The 15,894-nt window shown below is 46.5% G+C and overlaps 1 protein-coding gene across 1 annotated transcript in view; it reads right to left on the bottom strand.

Moving 5' to 3' along the window:
• MIPEP (mitochondrial intermediate peptidase) overlaps positions 1-15,894 on the bottom strand; it is a 133,605-nt gene that overhangs the window by 26,670 nt on the left and 91,041 nt on the right. The window lies entirely within an intron of this gene.

The raw sequence follows: 15,894 nt of genomic DNA on the forward strand, positions 1-15,894 counted from the left end.
TTCCATTGGAAAACTCTTTTCCTGCAAATACTGTTCTTTTTCTGGACCTACAAGCTGAAAACAAGTAGGTTCTGGGTGGTTAGTAGGAAGAGGGTTATCCAAGTGCAAAGGCATAAGCTGCCCACAGCACAGTCATGACACCACTGCTACGAAAGCCAGAATTACAGAAGCCATCCTCAAATGACACAGTTGTGACTTAAACATTTTTACTTTACTGAAACAAATCTGACATGCAGCAATACTCTGCTGTCTTTTCATGTGTGCTTTAGCTGACGGTAAAATTGTTAGGAAAAAAAATCGAAGCCTAAGTTTTTAAACTAAGGTAAATTATCTAATAAATCTTTTCACCTCCTGGAAAATTATAAAGTTTAATCATCACCACAAATGTTTAACTAGATAAACAATTTCCACCTAACTGATCAAGCCACAAACTACAAGCGAACAGACAGTTCCCTGCTGACGGCGGGGCGGCGGATCCGAGGACACCTCAGAGTCCCCCACGTGGCACACGGGGGCCCGGCGCTCTGAGTGGCGTCCAGCACCTCACGATGGGCGCTCGGCCTGGGCTGGGTGTAGGGCAGGCCGGCCAGCTCTCAAGCTAGAGCTGCAACAGGAGGAGGTCTGGCGGAGGGAACGGGAACCCTCGGGATCCACCCTCCCCTTCCAACCGGGAAGCGACTGGAAGCAAGGGGGGGCTCGCGAGCTGTGTCCCTCCGTCTGTGTGGGACACCTCGCCCGGCCCTCTGTGAAGGCGAGACCCCGGGGGGGGGCACCACAACCCAGGGCGGTGGTCCCCGACTCCACACGGCCACCACTGGTGCTGGACGGTACACTCGCAAGGCTGTCACAGTAACCAGACCCCCAGGCACAGGTGCCGAAGCCCGGCAGCTCGCCCGGCAGGATCCACACCTGGATACCTGGACACAGAGAGTCCACGGCGTCTGCCTCCCACCTGGACAGAGCTACTCAGGCATGGCGCACACCTTGCTGTCTTGTTCTTAAATTACAGGTTTCCATACCTCAAGACACGCTAAGTAAGTTATACCACCGGACACCTCTCACCAGCGTAAGCTTACGGCACGCTAAGACCTACAATCCCATTGCTGTCTGACCACAAACAGCTGGACTCCTGATAATTCAGCCTAATGTTAAGTCCTTGTTACCACTTCACTCATTCACCCGGAAAAATAAAAGACAGCATCTCATTTTAAGCCCTGGAATTATGCTGTCCTCTTCCTTTTATCTCCGAGTTTCCTTCTTCCGAAAGGGACCTTTGCCAGATGAACGGAAGTTTTCACCCATCCTCTGAAGCGCAAGGTGAGGATCTGGTCTTCAGAACAAAGGACTCAGAAGCCTTTGCACTTTCTCTCTTGTTCTGACTAGAGGTGGGAACCGTCCCATCCTCACACGAGCCCTCCATCCGTCTGTCCTGAGTTACACAACCTCAGCAATCCGCACTTCAGACAAAACCTTGGAGCGGGAGTGGCAGCGCGGCGGGGGCCCCGTGAGCACAGCCGCCAGCTGGAGCCCTGGGCAGGAGGCCCTCCGGGGATCCCTACCTGCTACAGCCCCCTTCTCACCCATGACATTCGTCTGTCCAAATCAGAGACGGGCCCAGGAATGGAAAGGAGCAAAGTAGCCAGTTACTTACACCTGGTTTCAGTTTCAGGCCTAGATGAGGGACTCGTGCAGAGCCAGCACCAATAACTACATGTCAGAAGTTGAGTGACCAAGCTAATCGTTGCTATTATCCTCTCAAGCAGCACATCATTTCTCCACTTCCAGTTACACATGTATAAGTGCATTTAACTAAAATTTTAAAACAATCTTATTACTAGAATATTAAACCACCACATGAGAACAGAAACGACATCACTGCTTTCTTGGTTTGGGTCACACAGAACTGAAATTTCCTTAAGAGCAAGGTCCACGAGGCTGGGCCTGTGTCCAGATTCAGCACGGGGCCTGGGGCACAGCAGGAACTCAGCAGCTGTGCTGGATGGGTGGGCAGACAGGTGGACAGACGGATGGACACTACAGGATTCTGTCCCAGGGATGCTCCGTGTTCCCGACAGACTGGACTTTGGACTGAGATGAGGAGTAACATCCAGACCACGAGCACGAGGACATCACAGCGCTACAAACGCATTCTGGATCTCAGGCTGTTGTTATTACTATTATTTTTTTAAAGAATTCTTTGACTACATTATATGACAGTTAAGACTTCTGAGGCTAGTTTTGGCACCAAATGTACGGCATCTGTGTGGTGTTTCCTCATGTGTGATTCAGTCTCCGTCAAGCTTCACAGACTCTGAACAAGCCACGGGCCAGCAGTACCACACAGGCTTCACGGTGCAGCTGCTGTAACAGGACTAAAGGACAGCAGGCTCCTGAGCTAGGCCAGGCTCTGTGCGCGGACCGCCGGGCTTTTCACATTCCCTGAGTACAGTGCTGCTGGCTTGTGGATTATGTCCTATGACACCCAACCCTGGGCACTTAACCACAGCAGTGAGTGGGAGACCCCCCCCCCCGCCCCGGCCTTCTCAGGTTCGTGTTCTCTCTTAATGTTTTCCATGAAGTAACACAGGCTAGTACTCCTAATTTAATAAAAAGTCCCCACTGACATTTTACCAAAACCCATGAAACAACAATGCCAAACAAACAGGAATTCTCAGTTTGGAATAAAACTGAGAATTTATTTTAGATGAAACACAGCCGTTGTGGTGGGCACACTCTCAGGCGGCCTCCGTGGATGCCGGTGTGAAATCTCCTCACCGTGAGTGTGGGCAGGACCAGAGCCTTGCTTCTGACCCCAGAGCGGGCAAAGGAGGCGGGATGTCACAGCCACGGCGAGTTACTCACTTGAGATGTCTGCCAGGCTGCAGACCCGCTGCAGAAACCCTCCTGTTGCCCGAGGTCAGCGGCCCTGGTGGGAAAGCCCACCAGCAGGGACCCTGTGGGATCTGGGGGTGGCCTCTGGGGCCCAGGGGTGTCCAACAGCTGACAGGCAGCAAGAAGCTGGGTACCTCCATCCTACAAGTGCACAGATAAAAAAAGAATTCTGCCGAGAACCCAGATGAAGCAGCCAAGGCCCCAGGTGAGCCATGGGCCCGGCCAACTCCCCGACTGCAGCCTCGCGGGGCCCAGCGCGGGCCGCGCCTCCTGACCCGCGGGGCCGTGAGCTGCGTGCTGCTGTGGCCGCTAGGCGCACGGCCACTTGCCCCACGGCGAGAGACCGGCGCCGTCACCTATTTCAGCACGAGAGCTGTGTCCAAAGATACTAACAAGAAAGTAAACGCACCTATATTTATTAAATGTATAACCCTGTGTCTTCATGGATATCTTTTGAGGAAGGTACTCCTACAAATGCTTCATAATTTTCAGTAAATATTTTAACAGCTTACACTTTACAACAGACTCAAAAGTGTAATTTGGTCAAGGCTGCCCAGTACCCCTCGTCCGTTCAGAAACAGAACTGCCCCTCTGCCGCTCAGCTGGAGCAAGGCCTGTGGCCACTGTTCTCCAGGCCTCCTCTGGGCTCAGGGTGGCTGTGCCCCTACTTCCTGCAACCCGATGTGAATGGAGAGAACGTACTTGCCAGGTGCTTCAAAACAAAGCTGCTCACACCCTCGACCTCCTTCCCCTTCCTGCTACGCCTTAAAGAAGTGAGAACCAGACCCACACCTGCGGAGGAGCCGCCAGCCCACCGGCCCCACCTGCTCAGCTCTGCCTTGCTGGGCAGGAGGAGAGGAGCTTCATCCTACTTACATCACTGTATTTGGGGGTCTCTGTCACAGCAACTTAGCCTGCACACCAACAGACGATCACACAGGATTCAGACCGGCTTTCTTTTTTTTTTTTTTGCGGTACACGGGCCTCTCACTGCTGTGGCCTCTCCCGTTGCGGAGCACAGACTCCGGACGCGCAGGCTCAGCGGCCATGGCTCACGGGCCCAGCCGCTCCGCGGCATGTGGGATCCGCCCGGACCGGGGCACGAACCCGCGTCCCCTGCATCGGCAGGCGGACTCCCAACCGCTGCGCCACCAGGGAAGCCCCCCCGGCTGTCTTTCTAATTCAGAGCCCCTGCCTCACTGCTGCTCTGCACTGCACACCCCAAGTATCTAATATGGGACCTACTGCTCCCTACAAATGTGAAAGTTGCAACCGTCTTGATTTCAAATTCCTGATCCCCCTAGCAGATCCCCATGCCGTATTCCTGTGTTTATATTTGACACCTACAACTCGTAAATTAATTTCCATCACGTCAGCTTCAACACATATCAGAACACACCACATAGCTATTTTTACAGCTAAAAAGGAAAGCCCCTGTACAAGTTGATATACGAGCGAGTATTATACTAAGAATAAGTTAAAATGCTGACACTGCTGGACCAGGGGAGGACTCGGGGACGTGCGGCGGCTGAGTGCTGACATCGGCAAGAATGTGGCTGAAGCGTAACGATGCCAGTCCTAAGTGTACCAATAGTTGCAGTGTTAGCACTGCTCTCCAGCATGTAACAGGCAGCGGCCACAAATCCCTCCCTCATGTTACCATCGAAGTCTGAGTAATTTCCAGAGTGCCAATACGAGAACTTCGTAAGATCTCAGTGACAACTAGAAACCATTGTCTCTGCTAATGGTAGACTTATGGCTCATTTTAAGGAGACTAGACCCAGTCTTATGAGAAAAAATGACTTCTAACTACCTGACCAAATCTCTTTAGGCAATTAATAGTAACACAAAACATTAACCACCAATTCTATTTATATATAAATATTGAAAAAAATAAAAGCTCTGCAGAACAAAATTTAACCCCCCCTGGAAATAGCTGTGTGTGTCTATCAAAAGCAAATCCACGAGCAGAACAAAGATGTAACCAATCCACGTGGAAAGGCATTTATTAGATGGAACATGGGAAGGTAACGTTAATCTAATTAAATGAGATAATTAGGTGAAAAGCAATAAACAGAACTGGAAACTAGACATGCTGGGTTTTTTCCTCCTAATCAAAGCTCCTTAATATTGCTTTTCCCCTTGCCTGTAACATCTCAAGGAAAAAATGGCAGATTCTTCATTTTAAAGGAACCCGTGGTCAAGTAATAAGGACTTCCACAGAAAAAGAGAGCCTCTGGGGTCAGGAGGGCAGCCCAGGGGAGCAAGGCGAGCCTCCACAAGGACAAGACACAATCCGGAAGCTCTGGTGTTGGCACCAAAACAACCAAAACACACTCACAAAACGGCAACAGTAAGTCCGTACCTATCAATAATTACTCTAAATGTAAACGGATTGAATTCGCCAATCAAAAGACACAGACGGGCTGAATAAACTAAGAACAAGACCCAACAATATGCTGCGTTTAGCTTTAGTCTTTTCAAGGAACTAGAAAAAGAAGAACAGATTAAGCCCAAAGTCAGCAGAAGGAGGGAAGGAACAATCAGAGCAGAAATAAATGAAATAGAGACTAAAAAGACGATAGAAAAGATCAGTGAAACTAAGAGCTGGTTTTTTGAAAAGTTAAACAAAATAGACAAACTTTTAGTTAAATTCACTAAGAAAAAAATGCACAAAGGAGTCAAATAAAATTAGAAATGAAAGAGGAGACACTACAACTGATGCCACAGAAATACAAAGGATCATAGGTGACTACCATGAACAATTAGACACCAACAAAAAGGACAACCTAGAAAAATGGATCATCCATAAAACTCCAAGAGGAAAACGTAGGAAAATACTCCTTGAATTAGCCTTGGCAGTGACTTTTTCAATTTGACACCAAAAGCAAAGGCAACAAAAGCAAAATTAAGCTGAGCAACATCAAACTCAAAGGCTTCTGTAAAGCAAAGGAAACCATCAACAAAATGAAAAGGCAACCTGTGGAACGGGAGAAAATATTTGCAAATCATGTAACAAATGACATATGATGTCATTATATAATGTCTAAAATATGTAAAGAGTCCATACAACTCAACACAAAGCAAACGACCTGCTTAATACAGGGCCAGAGGGTCTGAAGACGTTCTCTTCCAAGGGAGACAAATGGCCAACAAATACACGAGAAGATGCTCAACATCACTAATCATTACGGAAATGCAAATCAAAACCACAATGAGATGTCACCTGACACCTGTCAGAATGGCTCAATAATACATACATAAAAAACACAAAAAAACCAAGAAGAAGAGGGACTCTGCTACTGTCTTCATGACTGCGCAGTTCAACAAAGGCAGCAGGGCCTCCACGGGTGTGTCCTTTGTAGACTATGGGACTTTCTGCTCGTGCATGAAGAAGGGAACACAGAACAGGAACTCCTCGGCAGGGAGACGAGCCAAGAGCAGGGGTGCAGCCCTGGCCACCGCACCCCGGGGGCGGGGCCGGTATCGAACCGGTGGGAGCAGAGGCTCCTGAAGCTCCGCCTTCCCCCCTCCCAGGGACCCTCAGAGATGAGTAGCTATTGTCTCCAACCTACAGGCCGGAAGCCCCCTCTCCTGTGAGATCAAGCTGAGGTACAAAGAGGGGAGGACACCTGCAACCATCTGATGCCAACTAGGGCTCAGCACCTTCCTGCAGCAAACAGGCCCGGGACCCGGGAGCTTCCCCTGGAGCCCCGGCTTCCCCGCCTCACTCTGCATGCCGGCAGTCAGGAACCTGTGCGGCTCCCTCCCTACTTCCCTCCGTTTCCATTCCAATGACACTGCAGCTCGAGGCCTCCGCCAGCGGTGATGAAGGGGCACTGCCGACAGTGGGGGACACGCGAGGTCTCCCCCCAGCCCGCCGCATCCTCACGGCGGCGGGAAGGCTGTGCTGCCAGCTCCCTCCTCTCTTGCTGGTTGGGGCCCTGGCGCAGTGTGTCCCCGGTGTCAGACCAGAGTCCTGGGCTCAGGGCCGCCGCCCCCAGCACGGTACCCCTCTCCCCTCTATTCTCTGGTCAGCACCCGGATCATCCTTGTGGACGGGCTGGGGAAGGTGATCTACGGACAGGGGGATGAAAACACACTTGCTTCATATTTTCAAAATACTCTCCCAGTTCCAAAGGAGTGTTATTGTGCCCTCAGAGTCTCCAGAGAGAAAGCTGGAGGGGCCGTTCCTCCTTCCCTGAGCTCCACACCGGCAGCGGCGGCTGGACCTTACCCACCGGGGGTGGGGAGCTTTGGTGCGATGGCTCCGAAGTCATCCATCTCTCCATGCCCGGGGGAGCCTTCACAGACGCCGCCCTCACGGCCACACTGCGGCCGGGGAGGTGGACACTAACAAGGGCCACCGGCCTGGCACTCATCACTGTGAGACTCCCGGACCCTCACCTTGACCACGCCCGCCTGGCAGGGCTGCCGTGCGGATTACACGAGGGCGAGTAGGGAAGAGGCCCGCACTGTGCCGGCCTGGGGGGGCCTCCACTCATCAGCCACAGACCTGATCCTCTGCAGTCGGGGACAACACTGTGACCAGCACGGTGTTCTCAAGAGACAGTCACAGAAAGCAGGTAGAAAGGTAGGACAATTAGAACCAAACTGCTGTAATCGACATAACTGACATCTGTCAGTCCCAATTCCCTTTCTGGAATTAGTTTCAGTAATCCCTGAAATTATTAAGATGTCAACAAATAGGTAAAAAAAATAGTGTACTGACTATACACACACACGCACAATTTCTGAAGTGACAAAAGATATGTACCCAACTACCTTGGTTGGAATAACTGCTACTTTGCAAACTCATTTCCTAACTCGCACGGTGAAAGATCCCTCTGCATCATATTAAAAGTACATATGGGGCTTCCCTGGTGGCGCAGTGGTTAAGAGTCCACCTGCCGATGCAGGGGGACACAGGTTCGTGCCCCGGTCCGGGAAGATCCCACATGCCGCGGAGCGGCTGGGCCCGTGAGCCATGGCCGCTGAGCCTGCGCGTCTGGAGCCTGTGCTCCGCAACGGGAGAGGCCACAACAGTGAGAGGCCCGCGTACCGCAAGAAAAAAAAAAAAGAATCTGCTATTAACTTTCATTTGTGTTGCCTACGATGTGTTATAATACAAAAGATAGACGTGTGCAGTGAAGAAATATGTCTCACTAAGGGTGATGCTCCTGGTGAGATGAGACTGAATTATAGAGAGGTAAGAACACGCTCCCCCTTGGAGCATGCAGTCCCTGCCCCGCGTGTAAGGCAGGCCCTGGGCCCCTGCCAGAAGTTCCTTGAGCGGCAGCACAGAAGTGCAGCCCGGGGCTCATGATGCTATGTCATCTGCAGGTCGTGTCACTACCTGCATTTTGTACAGAGTAACTGACAGAAATAAAGTTCGTGACTGATCCACTGAAATTACCAGGGCTGCCTGCTTTCAATCAACATGTCATCAGTCCTCCCCGATTATTTCGTCTGAAGAACGTCCAAAATTCCTGACGTAACAGCTTTTAGCAATTTCTTACCAAAAAAAAACCCCCCCCAAAACCCTGCTATATTTGTGGTTGAAACATATGGAAAACCTGGGTAATGCCCAACAGTGCGTACTACTGCAACTCAAAACAAGTGTTGGATAAAAAGAATCAACACCTAAGTGTTATTACAACTTCCATATAAAAAATACTGTCAACTAGCATTACTTCACAGTGCTATAATAATAGGTGCTACGGGCAGGCTTTCTTCTTCTCACATCTCCTGAGTTTGAAAGTTCAAGGTGTGATCTTCCAAAGGCTCAGCTGTGAGCAGTGGCTTGTTTAAGGCTGAAATGGACTGATGGCCTTTTACTTCCTTCTAAATCTCTAGGGTACTAAGTCTCACTCCACGTCACAACAGCCAGCACACCTTCTGCGCTAGCTGACCTCCGGCTGGCCTCGCAGTTCAACGTCCTCCTCGCGGGAAGGAGCACAGCCCACCACGTGTCCCCCATCACAGCCCTGCCCTGCTCCCCGGCGGCTGCCGGCATTCGCTCTGTTTAAAAATTCAGATAAAACTCACACACCATAAAATTTACATTTTAAAGTGATTTTTAGTATACTCACAAAGCTGTGCTATCAAATCTTCATCACCCCCCAAAGAAACCCCTGACCCGCCAGCACTCACTCGGCACCCCTTCCCCCAGCCGCTGGCAACCGCCTTACTCTCTGTGTCTGTGGATTTGCCTGTTCTGAATATTCCATATAAATGGAGCCGTACAGTAGCCGGCGCTGCGTGTTTGGCCTCTCTCGCTTAGCGCGCTGTTTTCGAGAGTCACCCACGTTGTAGTCATGCCAGTACTGCATCCCCTTTAACGGCAGAGTAACATCCCACTGCGGGTATGCGGTATCTGCGTATCCATTCATCCACATGCCAACTGAAGTACATGTGGTTTGCTTCCACTTTTTGGCTATTATGAATAAAGCTGCTGTTAACATTAGTGTACAAATTTGGGGGCAGACATATGTTTTCATTTCTACTGAGTATATACCTAGGAGTGGAGCTGCTGGGTCATACAGAAACTGTGTTAACTTTGAGCACTGGCCAAACTGTTTTCCAAACCTTCTGCACCACTTTGCATCCCCACCAGAGGTGTATTAAGGCTCCAGTTCTACATCCTTGCCAACACTTGCTATTGTCTCTTGTTATTATATCCATCCCAGCAGGCAAAAAGTGGTAAAGCTCATTGTGGTTTTGATTTTGCACTTCCTTAAGGACTAATGTTGTTGAGCATCTTTTCCTGTGCTCATTGGCCATCTGTGTATCCTCTCTAGAGAAATGTCTATTGAAATCCTTTGCCCATATTTAATTGGGGTTGTCTTTTGATCGTTGAGTTATAGGAGTTCTTTATGTATTCTTGGAGATTAATACCCATCAGATATCTATTCTTCCATTCTGAGTTGTTGTCCCTTTCCCGATGCTGTCCTTTGAGTACAGATTTTTAAATTTTGATGATTCCAAATTATCTTTGTGGTTTTTTTGGTGATTTGTGCTTTAGCTGTCAAATCTAAGAAACCACTGCCTTACCCAAGGTCACAAATCATCACACCTGTTGAGATGATCATGTAATTTTTTATCCTTCATTGTGTTGATATGGTGATTACACCTGATTGATTTGCAGACGTTAAACCATCCTTGCATCCCTGGAATAAATTCCCCTTGATCATGGTGTGTGGTCCTTTTAATGTACTGTTGAATTTGGTTTGTTAATATTTTGTTGAGGATTTTTGCATCTATGTTCATCGGGAACACTGGTCTCTAATTTTCCTTCCTTGTGTCCTTGTCTGGCTTTGGCATCAGAGTAATGCTGGTCTTGTAAAATTAATTTGCAAAGTGTTCCCTTCCTTTCTGTTTTTTGGTAAGAGTTTGAGAAGGATTGGTATTTTTTTCTTCAAATGTTTGGCAGAATTCACAATGAAGCTACCGGTCCTAAGCTTTTGTTTGTTGGGAGAATTTTGACGCCTGATTCAGTCACCTTACTAACTAGTAACTGGTCTGTTCAGATTTCCTATTTCTTCATGATTCAATTTTGACAGGTTGTATGTTTCTAGGAATTTATCCATTTCTTCTGAGTGGTCCAATCCGTGTCTAACTGTTCCTAGTCTTCTTACAATCCTTTGTATTATCAATTGTAATGTCTCCTCTTTCACTTGTAGTATTACTTGAGTTCTCGCTTTTTCTTGGTTAAGTGTAGCTAACAGTTGTCTACTTTGTTTTTCTTTGCAAAAAACCAGCTCTTAGTTTCATTGATCTTTTCTACTGTCTTTTTAGTCTATTTATTTCTCTCTCATCTTTGTTATTTCCTTTCTTCTGCTAACTCTGAGTTTAATTTTGTTTTCTTTTTTTGTTCTTCTAGTTCCTTGAGGTTTATAGTCAGGTTGTTTATTTGAGGTGTTTCTTCTTAAATGTAGGTGTTTATGGCTATAACCTTCCCACTTAGAACCACTTTTGCAGCATTCCATAATTTCTGATATGTTTTGCTTCCATTTTTGTTTCAAGATATTTTACATTTTTTCTTTTGATTTCTTTGACCTGCTGGTTTTCCAGGAGTATGTTGTTTAATTTCCACATATCTGCGTAATTTCCAGCTCTCCTCCTGTTACTGATTTCTAGCTTTATGGCATTTTGGTCAGAAAAGATAGCTGGTATGATTTCAGTCTTCTTATATTTGCTAAGACTTGTTTTGTGACCTATCACATCATCTATGCTGGAGAACGTTGCATGTGCACTTGAGAAGAATGCGTACCTTGCTGCTGTTCGGTGGAATGTTCTGTGTTTGTCAGGTCCGTCTGTATAAAACATGGCTCAAGTCCAGCGTTTTCCCATTGATTTTGTCTGAATGATCTGTCCACTGCTGAGACTGGGATACTGAAGTCCCCTATGATAAGGTTGTCTGTTTCTTCCTTCAGATCTGTTAGTGTCTGTTTAATACGGTTAGGTGCTCTGATGTTAGGTGCATGTATATTTATGACTGTTATATTTTCTTGATGAACTGACTGCTTTATCATTATGTAATAACCTTCTTTGTCTCTTGTTACCATTTTTGGCTCAGAGTCTCTTCCGTGTGATGTAAGTATAGCTACCCATACTCTCTTTTTCCATTTGAACGAACGTCTTTTCCCATCCCTTCACTTTTGAGTCTGTGTCCTTAAAGCTGAAGTGAGTCTCTTGTAGGCAGCTTATTGTTGGGTTTTATTTTTTTAATCCTTCAGACACTCTATGCCTTTTGATTGGAGCATTCAGTCCATTTACATTTAGAGTAATTACTGATTGGTAAGGACTTTTTCATGCTATCTTTTAATTGTTTTTCTGGCTCACTTGTAGTTTCCTTGCTCCTTTTCTGATTAACTTCCTTTGTAACTTGATGATTTTCCATACGGTACACTTTGATTTCCTTCTCTTTATCTTTTCTGAATCTACTGTAGGTTTAGGCTTTATGGTTACCATAAGGTCTACATAAAACATGTTAGAGAGATAACTGTCTATTTTACACTGAGAACAATTTAACTTTGATCACATAAAAACATTTACCCTTTTACTCCTTTTCTTACATGTTTTTGATGTCAGAATTTACATCTTTTTATATAGTGTATCTATTAACAAATTACTATAGCATCAACTTTTTTTTTTTTCCTCAGTATGCAGGCCTCTCACTGCTGTGGCCTCTCCCGTTGCAGAGCACAGGCTCCGGACGCGCAGGCTCAGCGGCCATGGCTCACGGGCTTAGCTGCTGCACGGCATGTAGGATCTTCCCGGACCGGGGCACGAACCCGTGTCCCCTGCATCGGCAGGCGGACTCTCAACCGCTGCGCCACCAGGGAAGCCCGCAACAGCTATTTTTTAATACTTCTGTCTTCTAACCTTTACACTCGAGTTAACACCATGTTACAATATTGAGTATTCTGCACCTGATCATATGCTTGTCTTTACCAATATGTTGTATGTTTTTATGTTACTAATTAGCCTTATTTCAGTTCAGCTTGAAGAATTCCTTCCAGGTTTAGTGATGCAAGGCAGAGTTAGTGGTGATGAATTCCTTCAGCTCTTGTTTAGTAGGGAAAGTCTTCATCTCACCTTCATTTCTGAAGGACAGCTTTGCTGGGTAAAGTATTCTTAGTTGGCAGTTTCTTTCAGCACTTGGAATATTCATCCCATTCTCTCCTTGCCTATAAGGTCTCTACTGAGAAGACTGCTCATAGCCTTATGGGGTTGATTTCTGTGTATGAAAGAATTTTTTCTCTTGTAGCTTTAAAAATTCTTTTGTCTTTTGGACAGTTTTATTATTATGTATCTTGGAGAAGATTGTTTTGGATTGAAATTTCAGGGTGGCCTGTTAGCTTCATGAACTTGGGATATCCAGATCACTCCCCAGGATTGGGACGTTCTCAGCCATTAGTTCTTTAAATAAGCTTTCTACCCCTTCTCTCCCTCTCTTCTCCTTCAGGGACTCCAATGATAACTACATTACTTCTCTTGATGGTGTCCCATTAAGTCTGTAGGATTTCTTCAGTTTTTTTTACTCTTTTTACTTTTTGGTCCTCTGACTGGATAATTTCAATTGATCTGTCTTCTGCTGATTCTTTCTCCCACTTGGTCAGGTCTGCTGTTGAAGCTCTCTATTGAATTCTCCAGTTACGTTCTCTATCTCTTTGTTGAACTTTTCATTTTGCTCTTGTATTGTTTTCCTCTATATCATTGTTATTCTGTGCTCTCTTTTAGTTCTCTGAGTACCATTAGAACAATTATTTTGAGTTCTGTGTTGGACAGTTCCTGGATCTCCATTTCTTTGGGGTCAGTTACTGAGCCCTGAGGCATACATGGCAGTGGAGGTCAGCCCCAGGGGTCTAGGCTGGCGTCTTGCACTCACGCAGCTGCAGAGGCCTGAGGTGCAGTTCCCAGGCTCCACCAGGAGGGGTCAGAGAGGAAGTGGAGGGACTCAGGTGTCAGGGCACATGTGCACCTGTGGGAGAACACTGGTGAAACCTACAGGGGTCCGCACTGTGCTGCACGTTGGTTTCTTTGGCGGCAGAACGTGCTGGGTTTGTCTGCAGAGCAGGTCTGTGATCCGCCATCACTCCTGCAACACAGCTGCTGTTGGCGGCCCCTGCTTCTCCTCCTGGTTCCTCGCCATCTCTGTACATCTCACCTTTGCTGATCTGGGGTGGGTGAAACTGAAGTGGACCTTTGCACGCGTCTGGAAGGCTGAGGAGGCTGGTCACCTCCCCCCCCCCCGCCTTTCCCAGTGAGGTGCACACTGTCCGGCAGGGAAGCTCCCTCTGGACGTCGAGTGGGGCTGGCAGGGGGCTGGCAGGATGCAGCAACGTGCAGCTGCTCCCTTCTCGTCTTGTGAGGTTATTCTAAGGCTTTTTATTTCACTGTTTCTGATATTTCTTAAGTGGACTCTAGGACTCTCCCAGAGACGTTTTTGCTCAGGGATAGCTAACTGTTGATCTCTGTGGGGGACTGAGACTGGGATCTCCTACATTACCATTTTGGTGACTTTACTCTTGAAATTCCAGTCTTGATTACTACTGCTTTGTAGTAAGTTTTGAAATTAGGAAATGTGACTCCTCCAATTTTCTCTTCTTTTTCAGGACCGTTTTGGCTACTCTGGGTCCCCTGCATTTCCATATGAATCTTATAATCAGCCTGACAGTTTCTGCAAAAAAGGCAGCTGAGGGCTTCCCTGGGGCACAGTGGTTGAGAGTCCACCTGCCGATGCTAGGGGACACGGGTTCGTGCCCCGGTCCGGGAGGATCCCACGTGCCGCGGAGCGGCTGGGCCCGTGAGCCATGGCCGCTGAGCCTGCACGTCCGAAGCCTGTGCTCCGCAACGGGAGAGGCCACAACAGTGAGAGGCCTGCGTACAGCAAAAAAAAAAAAAAAAAAAAAAAAAAAAAAAAAAAAGGCAGCTGAGATTTCAGTAGTGATTGTATTGAATCTGCAGGTCAATTGGGAGAGTGTTACCATCTTAATCGATAAGTCTTCTAATCCATGAATGCAAGACATCTTTTCATTTATTTGGGTCTTCTTTAATTTCTTTCAATGATATTTTATGGTTTTCAGTATACAAGTGTTAAATGTTTTTGTTAAATTTATTCCTAAAAATCAGTTTATTTTTGATGCTATTGTAAATTGAACTGTTTTCTTAATTTGGGGGGTTTTATTGCTGGAGTACAGAAATACAACTGATTTTTGTTATTGATCTCATATCCTACCACCTTACTGAACCTGTTTTTTAGCTCTAATAGATTTTTGTAAATTCCTTTGGATTTTCTATGTACAAGATCATGTTACTCACAATAGGGATAACTTTACTTCCTCCTTTCCAGTCTGAATGTCTTTTATTTCTTTTTCTTGCCTAATTGCTCTAGTTTAAACCTATAATACAATATTGAATAGAAGGCAGACAATGTTGTCTTACTCCTATCTTAGGGGAAAGTTTTCAGTCTTTGACCACTGAGTAGAATGTTAGCTGTGGGCTTTTCCTGGATGCTCTTTTATCAGATTGAGAATCAGCACTGACCCTTGATTCCTTATCCCCAGATACTGATCAGTCCTCAAGTCCTGACAATCTTATCTCAATACATTTCTTATATTTTCCCCTTATATACATGCCTACTGTCAATGCCCAGATTTAGAAACTCATCATCTCTTGCCTGGATTGTAAGAGCTTTAGGGCAGGGTCTATGTGCATTTATTTTTGTAACCAAAAAAGCTGCATTCATTAAACAAGATCAAGATGCTGTGAAAAAGAAAGAGGAAGCATCAGCTACTGGCAATAAAAATATAATCATGAAAATCAAAACTAAAACCAACCAAGCCAAAAACAGGAGGAAGAAAAAAAAATGAAGGCAATCTCCCAATATAACATTAAACAAAAGCATAACAGGAAGACCTGAAGGAAAGAAAGAGAAACTTGACGGAGGGACGTCAGTTTTGCTGCACGATGAACGTGGTATTTCGAACAACCCTCCTGAATGAAACAACTGAAATGCTGGATAAAAATATATTTTGTAAAAAGATTTTGTGAATGCATTGCTGAGATAGGAGGGAATGAAATATTATCAAGATGATCACGTAGATCATTTTTACAAATAAAAATGGATGTGTCTAACTATATGGTAAATTCACTACATTTTTATATGTTTTCTCTGTTACTTGGATAGAGTCTTTTCTCCCTGCCTTCAGTCTCTGTACCCTCCACCTCATCCTCTGTATTGAAACTATAACTCTTCCCTTCTGTTTATATCTGCTCACGTCCCTGCTCTGCTCACAAAGTTCAGGCCTCTCCTCCTGTCACGTCACTTGTCCCTCTTCCCCTCCTCCTACCCTGGCTTCAGTTGGGGCAGAATCTGAATTAGAACAGTAAACTGTTTCAAATACGAGGTTATCAGAAATCATCAGGACGAAGTGTTGTGGGTCCTCCCGGGACCAGCGGCCGTGGTTCCCCCAGTGACAGACGGGGCTGGTTCCT

Source organism: Lagenorhynchus albirostris, chromosome 18 (assembly GCF_949774975.1).
Source record: "Lagenorhynchus albirostris chromosome 18, mLagAlb1.1, whole genome shotgun sequence".
NCBI classification, from domain to species: domain Eukaryota; kingdom Metazoa; phylum Chordata; class Mammalia; order Artiodactyla; family Delphinidae; genus Lagenorhynchus; species Lagenorhynchus albirostris.